Below are 9,647 nucleotides of genomic sequence, written 5' to 3' on the forward strand. Positions count from 1 at the left end.
TCGGGGAGGTTGGCGTACATGCGCTCGGTGAACTGGGTGTACTTCGGGGCGTTCACGCGATCACCGCCAGGACCGAGATATCACCGGGTGAGGACAGGGAAGCCGTGGTGGAGAGGTCTACGTCCACAGCAGGTTCCACAAGGTTGTCCACATAGTCCACCCCAGGCACATTGGAGATGGCCGTGATCAGTTCATTGCGCCTGACCTTGGCTTCTGAGTCCCACCGAGGATCGTTCAGATATTCGATGAGCATGCTTTCCACAGAGTTATCCACATCGGCAGGGGTGTAGCCGCTGAGGTAGGCGATGCGCACAGTCACGTCGATACTGATGATGCTGGGATCGATCACATGGACCTGTAGCGAGGCCAGGGAGCGCGCTCGGAGGTCAGCGAGCACTTCTGCCTTCTCAGGCCCCGTCAGCGCTCTGGTGGCCCCGTAGAGGCTCACAGTGATATGTCCAGGAGAAGACCCCACGGTGCCACTGCCGGGGTTGTACAGATCGAGCACCTTCACACGCTCTACTGCCTCATGATCGAGTGCGGCAAGACGGAAGTGCTCAGGGGTGACGAGGGTGCTGACGAGGCGCTGGAAGTAGCGCACACCTCGGTCCATCCACTCACTGTCGGTCTCAGGTGCAGAACCACCGATGATCGAGGTGCCGATGGTCGAATCATCCAGAGACGAGATGGTCTCCAACGAGTAGACGGCAGTACCTACAGGGACGGAGTACAGATCGTTGGTGAGGACGTTACCTCGCGCCTGCACGTCCACGACGGTGCTCTCCGTGAAGTAGGCCGTCTCAAGCGTTGTGAAAACCACCGGCTCATCGTAATGATGGGTGTTCAGCGTGAAGCGAGCACCGGCAGGGATGGTGGAGCCAGTGGCGTTGGCCGTCAGCGTGATCGTGGCCGTCGGCAGGGACCCTTCATGCCGCTTCAATCCGAAGAGCTGAAGCATCGACATCATGATCGTGGCAGGGAGCCTGTTGATCGCGAAGGCCGCTTCTGCGACCTCCAACGACATGGCCTCCATGAGAATCACTTCGGTGGAATCCTCACGCGGCACCCACCCTGGCAGACGCAGACTGAGCGACTGCACGGCGGAATCGAAGATGTCCTGGGCATCCTTGTCGAAAACGCTCAGGTCCGTGTACTCAGCAGACGAGTTCGTGGGTGTGCTCATGTGTCCTGCTCCTCAACTTGCTCGAAGGTGACTCGGTAAGACGTGGTGGTGTTGTCCACATCGTTGCGTGTGAGGCCGGTGACCTCTACGGGTATCTCGAAGATCGTCATCTGATTCTGAATCCCTGCAAGGGACAGCTCATCGAATGCCGGGTCATTAATTCCAAATGCAGGGACCAGTGGACGCTCACCTGGGCGGGTGCCGAGAATGAGGGCGATCCGCTCTGCCAGGTAGGCCTCACTGTCCTGCTCGTGCGTCTGAACGCGCCCATCATTGCCCAAACGGAAAGGATGAGCGAGCAGATGAACAGTCATTGTGGACCTCCTAAGTCACTGACAGTTTACGGACGGATGACTCCCACCACGATGTACTCATCAGCTCCTAGTCCGCTGACCAGAACCTTGTCCCCGGTGGCGTAGTCGCCAGCCTCCCCGACGTAGGAGAGCGGGCCGTACTCGGCGCGCAGATCGGTAATGCGCACGAAGATGCCAGATGTCTTGTTGGTGATGAACCCGGTGTAGTTCACAGGTACACCAACTCAGGGACCTTGAACGCGCCGGTCCAGTAGTCGGGAAGCATCTCCAAGGTGCCGATGTTGTAGATCGAGATGGAGCCACCGATGTCGATCCCCACGAGGCGCTTCTCGTCTCCGACGCTTACGTGCATCGAGTCTCCCTTGTAGAGCACCGCTCCTCGCGTCCTGAGCGCGCCAGCAGGGGCGAGGCGGCTCTCGTACCGCTCGACCTTGGCCAAGAGCGCTGTGAGGGTCCTGGGGACCTCCACGCCGCAGATGAGCGCCATGTCCACGACCGTGCTGTGCATGAGGGTCGAGTCCATAGATGGCTGAAACACAGACTGTGCATCGGTGGGGAGGTAGTTCTCCTCCAAGCTTTCGAGAATCCAGTACATGAAATCGAGAGATGACTTCCCGTGGGTTCTCATGTCGCCGCCTTCGTGACTTCGGGATCAACAGGCTTCTTCAGTGTGAGAGACACGTTCCCTGAAGAGCCGTAGATCGGGTGGGAGATAGATGATAGAAGGTACGTGCCGTTCCTAGCAGGGAAGTTCACCAGGTCCACAGCGATACCAGGCCGCACGTCCACTGCATGCTCGACGCCCATGTCGAAGCTGTACTCGGAGCCGTTCGGTTCATCCAGGCTCGCGTTCATGCTCGGGAGGCTCACCGGTCGCATCGAGGGTTCCGCATGCTTCCTGTTGATCTTGATGCGGCCAATGTTCTTCACCAGCCAGGTGGGCTTCCCAAAGTAAAAGATGTTGTCATCTTCATAGACGATGTAACCCAGCGAGTCGGCCAGTGTCTTTATGGTGGTCCACGATGATGGCTTCTCGTCATCGCTCTCGTTTTTGCTCTGCACCTCGCGTGCCACTCGGGCGCGCACTGGGGACGGCTGACCGATGAACCTGCCGCCGACTGCCAGCACCTCCCTCTGGACGAAGGTCGTGGGGGAGACCTTGTTCATGACGAGCGCCCCACGACGGTTCTTCAGATCGCGCACTGTCTTGGGGCGGCAGTTCAGGGTGAGACCTCCTTGGCCACCCCCTTCGTCGAGGTCGTAGCTGTCCACGATGTAGTTCAGGCCGATGACCTTCACAGCGGCACCAAGGGGCTCCCCGATAGTGCCGAGCATGGCCCAGTCGGGATCATCGACAGACACCACCAGCTCACTGACCTGATCCATAGAACGTGAGATTGTCATGCTGATCAGGTGCGGCTTGATATCCACCATGTACTTTGAGGTGGTGAGGGAGATGGCGGGCGATGTCGGCCCGTAGTATTTGACAGTCACGTCTCACGCCTTCGGGATGACGAGCTTCTTGCCGACGGCCAGGAGCTTGGGGTTCTTGATCCCGTTCCGGTCGGCAATCTTCTGCCACTTGTTGGGGTTGTTGTAGTACCTCTTCGCGATGCCGGAGAGAGTGTCCCCACGCTTCACGATGTACGTCGCCAGGTTCGTCGTCGTATTCGTCTTCTTGGGTGCCGGTGGTGGCGTGACCTTGAGCGTGGCAGAGCGACCCTTGATGGGTCCCATGAAAGCCTTCTCGTCCATGATGCGCGTGAAGGTCAAAGACACATTCGCACGAGTAGGTCGCTGAAGGGTGTCGCGATGCGTCACGGTCGCGCTGTAGGAGGTCAGGAGCCAGGCCCCTGCTTCACGGATCGTGTAGTGAATGTAGACGCGTGCGTTCTCTTCGGACATACGGTCGAACGCCGCCAGGTATCCCAAGATGTTGTTCTTGCCATGGCTGTTCATGGCGGCGAGCATCAGGTCGAAGGAGACAGTGGGAATCTTCTTCCCGGTGTTGCGCATCGTCCCGTAGGTGCCGTAGCGATCTGCCTCGGACCACTCGATGCCACGCTCACCATGACTGATTTCCTGTGGCGCGAATGGGACCAGCACCTTGTTGCCAATCTCATTGATGATCAGCATCTTGTACCTGCCCCCGACGAGCTGGGCAGGACGCGCCGCCTCCATCCGATTCAGATCAGCCTTCCACTTCGGGATGGTGGTGTTCACAGTTGCCATCTCAGCGACGCTCCCTCTTCTTACGCTCGGCCTTGGCGATTGCCTTGTAGACGGCACCCTCGATGTCTGCCTCGGACGACCCTCCGCCGACCGTGACCTTCACATCGTAGTAGTTGCTCTCGCTCTGCTCATTGTTGTTCTCGGTGTGGTGGCCGCCCTCGTTGACCTCAGACAGTGCCGCCACGGCCTTGTGAGGCATGATCGCACCCTCACGGTTGAACTCCATGACCTCGGGTCCATGCAGGCCTACCAGGGACGAGAGACCGCCGTTGGACGGGGTGAAGATTTCAGGCCCGAACTCACCGACCAGCGTGCTTCCCCAGGTGTCCACAGGACCACCCATGAAGCGCATGTGATCGAACTGCTTGCCACCGACCAGACCACCACCGTCATAGCCGACGTGGACGTGGTTGTAGTGGTTCGCCTTCGTCTTGCCGGTGTTGGCGTAGCGCCGACCACCACGGTGGATGTTTCTGCCACCCATCGGGGAGTGCAGAAGCTCCGTGGGGTACGGAGGCCTGTCCATGGCGTTGAAGAACGCACGCATGGCACCGGCAGAACCGGCGTAGTCACGAGCGCGCCCCTGAGCGTGCAGAGAGACAGAACCGGAACCAGCAGTACGAGCACCACGACGGAAGCTAGAGGTCATACGGAGACCGGTAGCGGAGGCGATGGCGGACACACGGCCCCAGCCGCCACCACTCAACGCGCCCTGCAACGCACCCTTCACGGCAGTGGAAGCGTTGGAGGCATACGCCTTAGTGTTCTCCCACGCAGCACCGATCTTGCCCGCCGCAAAGTCCTTGACGCTAGTCACTGTCTTCTTCACGAAGTTGATTCCCATGTCTGCGAACTTGCCAGCGCCAGAGAACCTGCTTCGGATTCCGTTAGTGAACTTCTCGATCAGGCCACCGAACGGGTTTGCGAGGTTAATAGAGACATCGCCGTCCATGACCTTAGTACCAGTGTCGCCAACATCCTGTTTCGCCTGACGTGCACGCTCCACGAAACCACCACCGTCGTAGCCAGGAGCGCCCACCATGGAGAGAGCGCGGGAGCCGTAACGGTTCAGCATGTCCAGGAAGCCGGGCGCCTCGCGACGAAGGTCTCGCTGAGAGGTCTTCCGAATCACAAACTCATCAGCGTGAACAACACCAGCGGGCTGGTACTTGGAGCCAGGACCGGTGTAGCCACCGGGGCCTTCGGCCATACCACCGGTATAGAGCATGGATTGGGTCATGACCTTGTTACTTGCACTACCGGACTTGCCACCACCGATATTGCCGCCACCACCAAAACTCACGGTGGGAAGGAGGGTTCCCAGGTCCACTGCTTCAGACAGCTCGTTCCAAATCTTCCGGATGCCGTTGTTGTAAACCACATCGACCACGTACTGAGCGGGGCCGCGCACCTTGTCCTTCAGGCCCTGCCAGATCAGCCCGATGGAGTCAACGGCGATGGAGAAGCTGTCCTTCAGGGCGGTGACGGCTTCACCGAAGGTGTCGAAGATCGGCTTGATGCTGTCGTAGTAGACGTTGGCGATCTTTTCCTTCAGCCAGTCCCAGGCGATCCCAATGCCGTCCTTCATGACATCGAAGGCGGCCTTGATGGTGTCCGTGACGCCCTTGATCTTGGGCGCGAGGTACTCGATGAACCAGTTCGCCACGGGGGTGACGGCCTTGTCCTTGATGAAGCTCCAGACGAGAGCGATGCCATCCTTCAGCCAGTTGAAGCCGAAGACCAGCTTGTCGATAACCCACTTGATCATGGGCCACACGTAGGTCATGAACCACACCACTGCGGGCTTCACGATGTAATCCGTGATCAAGAGCCAGACCCACTTCAGAGCGGCGACGAAGCCGTTCCACAGCCACGTAAGACCATCAACCAGCCATCCGGTCATGGTCTTTATGTCAGCCCAAATCTGGCCGATCCCAGTCAGGAATACATCTGCCAGCCACGTGAACAGAGGCTTCAGTACCTTGTCCCACAACCACATGAAGACGGCAACCAGGCCGTCCCACAGCCATGTAAGGCCATCGACCAGCCACCCAGTCATGGTCTTTATGTCAGCCCAAAGCTGCCGCAGACCCTCCACAAAGACATCTGCCAGCCAGCCCAGGAAGGGCATGATCGCCTTGTCCCAAATCCACTTGAGGATGGCAAAGATGACGAGTGCGATGGTGCCGATCAGGACAGCCATGAACTTCCACGCGTACACAATCCCGTCAATGATGGGTTGGACGTGCTTGTCCCAGAAGTCCGCAATGCTCTGGCCGATGTCCTTGATGCCCTGCCAGATGTCCTGGAAGGCACCGACGATCCACGGAACAGCGGTGTTGACGATCCAGTCGATGCTGGCGTGCCAAGCGCGCTTGATCCAGTCCCAGATGCCGATGAAGAAGTCACGGAAGGGCTTGACGTTATCCCACAGCCACTTGAGGACATCCCACAAGGTCCACAGGATCGCGATCACGGTGCCGACCACCGGGATGACGGCGATGCTCTTCTTGCCGAGGAACTTGCCCAGGGGGATTAGGAACTTCAGGAACTTGACCGCGTACTTCTTCACAAAGTCAATGATGGGCTTGAAGAACAAACCCACCTTCTTGCCGAAGGGGGACTCTGCGATGTCAACCAGCAGACCAGCGAATCGACGGAGAACCCACACGACACCATCCAGCACCCACTTCAGCGGCTTCAGAGCGCCGAACATGAGCATGAACAGACTAGGCAGTCCCATAGCGGCCAGGCCGATGCCGTACATGACCATCTTCTGCATCGGCTCGGGCATGCCGTTGAACAGCGGCACAACAATCTCTAGGACCGTCGCCAGCCCGCCCAGCATGTCGCCCAGCGGCTTGAGCATGGAGGTGAGCACATCAGGGTCGATGTCGTCTAGTGCGTCAGAGATACGCAGGAGAGGGGGACCCACAGTTTCATCAAGCGCCTTCAGGTACTCAACGATGGTGGGGATGCCGTTGTTCGCCAGATCATTGACCAAAGGTGGAAGTATTCGGAGGTCGCAATCTCCTTTGCACCCTCGACGATGGCCCCGATGAGGTTCCCGATGGCCTCAAGGTTCGGGATCATCTTTTCGTAGTTCTCGCGCATGATCTTCTGCTGTTCGGGGTCGTTCATCTTCTCGCCCCAGCCGACCAGCTTGTCCGCGAGACCACCGTAGAGGAAATCAGTCAGCGGCTCAGCGGCCTTCGCGATGCCATACAGACCGCGAAGGATGCCACCGAGGCCCCTGAAGAACTCACCAGCCGTGTCGTTCGCACGAAGGAAGAACTCTTCCAACTCGCCCTTGTTGTCACGAATCCAGTCAGCGAACTTGTTCAGCTTGCCGTCGATGCTTTCGAGGGTTTCCAGGAAGGCAGGACCAGCGGCGTCTGCCAGCTCGATGAAGACATCAAGGAGGGAGGAACATGATATCCACGAACAGGCCAGATGCAACGGAAGAGCGTTCCATCACGTCTGCGATGGTGCCCTTCTTCTCGGGAGTCATCAGCTCCGCGATGCCTCCTTTAGCTCCCCGTTCATGATCTTCGCGGTGTTGGTCAGCTCCTTGGTCAACAGAGGCATGTACTCATTGACGAGGCCCTTAACGACCGGGAGCATCCCTTCAAGGAAGGTCTCACGAACCCGTGCGCTTCAGGACCAGGAACTGTCTTGGAGCTTGGTGACGTACTTGGCAAACTCCCACGTGTTATCGCCAGCCGCCTTCTGCGCCTTCGCCAGCTCCTCGGCGGTGGCGTTGGTGTCTTGCATGGCATCCCAGAGCCGGACTTGATGCCATCTGTGACTGCACCGAAGACAAACTTAGTTTGTGCAAACGCGGCGATGAGTGGCGCGATCTGCCCCAGTGTGCCTGCCATGCGGCCTAGTGGTCCCAGTGTGGCGGCGGCGGCAGAGCCGATGGCCACGATGCCGGTGATGAGCTGAGGGATCAGCGCGCCGAGTCAGAGAACAGCAGTGCACGGAACGCACCGATGATCTTGAAGTAGTTCTGTAGAACGCACCGACGGGGCGGAACCGCTTGCCAAGACCAGAAGTGATCTTCCGAATCTTGTTCTCCCAACGGGTCCACTCGTTGCGGTTCTTCCTTCGTCTGGCTCCGTGTGCTCTTCAGTGGACTTGGTGTTCTTGTCCGTGGACTCGGTGTTCTTGTCGATTGCCTCGGTGGCATCGTTGGACGCTTTGACGAACCGACCGAACTCATCACGTGCACGCTTCGTCTTCTTGGTGTTGTCCGTGATCGCACGCGTATGGCGCTGTACGGCGTCAGAACTCTCCTGGTGTGCCTCGGCCACGTCCTTGACGTTCGCGGCCATCTCAGCGGCTTCCCGCCGACGCCTTGGCGGTCTCGTCAGTGAGACGACGAGTCGGGTTCAGCCCATCACGGACTGCGCGGTTGTTCTCACGAAGACGCCCGTGTACTCACGGACGCTCTTTGTGTTTTCAACGACGGACTCGCCTGAGCGGTACGCGCATCGGTGTTCTCACCAATGGCCTTCGCACTCTTCTTGGTCTTATCGGTCTCGTTGTCCAGAGACTCGGACATCGTATCGATGGACTCGCCGGTGTCTTCGGCCTGGCGCTCCATCTCATCCATCTTGCGGATGATGTCGTCGGCAGGTTTGTTGAACCTGTCGTGGAGGGTAGCGACTATATCAATCCGGTCGCGTTCGTCCATCGCTACCCTCCACAGTTGGTGTTTATCTTACTTCTTGCTCTTCGACTTCATCTCGTCTGCCTGCTTTCTTCTTGTCTTCCATGATGACTCGATAAGCGGCGTTCCAGATGAGCCAGTCCTGCGCGGGTGACCGAAGCACATCGATGACGTTCTGCTTGAACTGACTCGCGATACGTGCGGCCACCACCAGCATGTCGTTCTCGATGAACTCCTCGATCACTGCTTCGTAGGGTTCTCCACCAGCTCCGGCACCTCTTCGCCGTAGCCAGCCGCCTCGACGATCTGTCCGCCCACAGCCATGACGTGAGCGTCATTCGCGTAGACCGCACGCACCAGCTCAGGGTCGGTGGTGGCGTTGCTCTTGTTGATCGTGCGAAGTGCGGCCTGCTCAGAAGAAGTTCAGCGGCTTCTGGTTGTTCGGTGCATCGAGGTAGACCTCCTGGCCATCGATGAGGAAGACGGTGGCCTTGTAGAAGATCACCAGAGCGGCGAACTTCATGGTGTCCATCTCATCATTGCCTCCACGACGAGTGCGGCGGTTGCCCACGGTGGCTGCTTGCGCACGCCTCAAACTGCTCGGGAGGTGATGTTGGTGTCGAACTCGATAGCGATACCAGCTCGCATCGGAACCTCAAGGGTGATCGGCTCTCGCGCCACCTCGCGGTCGAACGCATCCTTGAGGTAGTCATAGGGGGTCTTCACGCCCATGTCCCCGCTGGGGTCTCAGGGGCGAAGCTGGCGGCCGCTGGGGGTAGCCACCATCGGTCTGGGGGACGTTGTACTCGGTGTTCTGCTCGGACATAGTGTTTACCTCTTTCGTTTGTGGGTGTTGTGGGTGTTGAGGTGGTGAGGGACGCACACCCCACGAGCATCCCTCACCACCGGTCATCGGGTAGATCAGGCGTAAGCGCCGACCGCGAACTCCAACTCGATCTGCGCCGCATCACCAGAGGTGGCGTCGTAGTCCGGCTCGGTGATGGACACCAGGAGCGCGTTGGGGAACACGCGAGGCTTACCCTGCGCGTTGAGGTTCCGGTCGGTGGGCTGAATGCTGATCGTCGCAGTGAACGTGCCGACCTGCTTACGCAGATTGTGATCACCTGGGGGTCACGGTTCATGTCGAACGGACGACCGACCGTGATGTTGTCGGCCTCGGCAGGACCGGACAGAACCTCGGGGATCATGTTGCCGCCGTCGTACACCTTGTTGGTGTCCGCCG

Source organism: Tenebrio molitor, unplaced genomic scaffold, assembly GCF_963966145.1.
Source record: "Tenebrio molitor unplaced genomic scaffold, icTenMoli1.1 SCAFFOLD_404, whole genome shotgun sequence".
NCBI classification, from domain to species: Eukaryota; Metazoa; Arthropoda; class Insecta; order Coleoptera; family Tenebrionidae; genus Tenebrio; species Tenebrio molitor.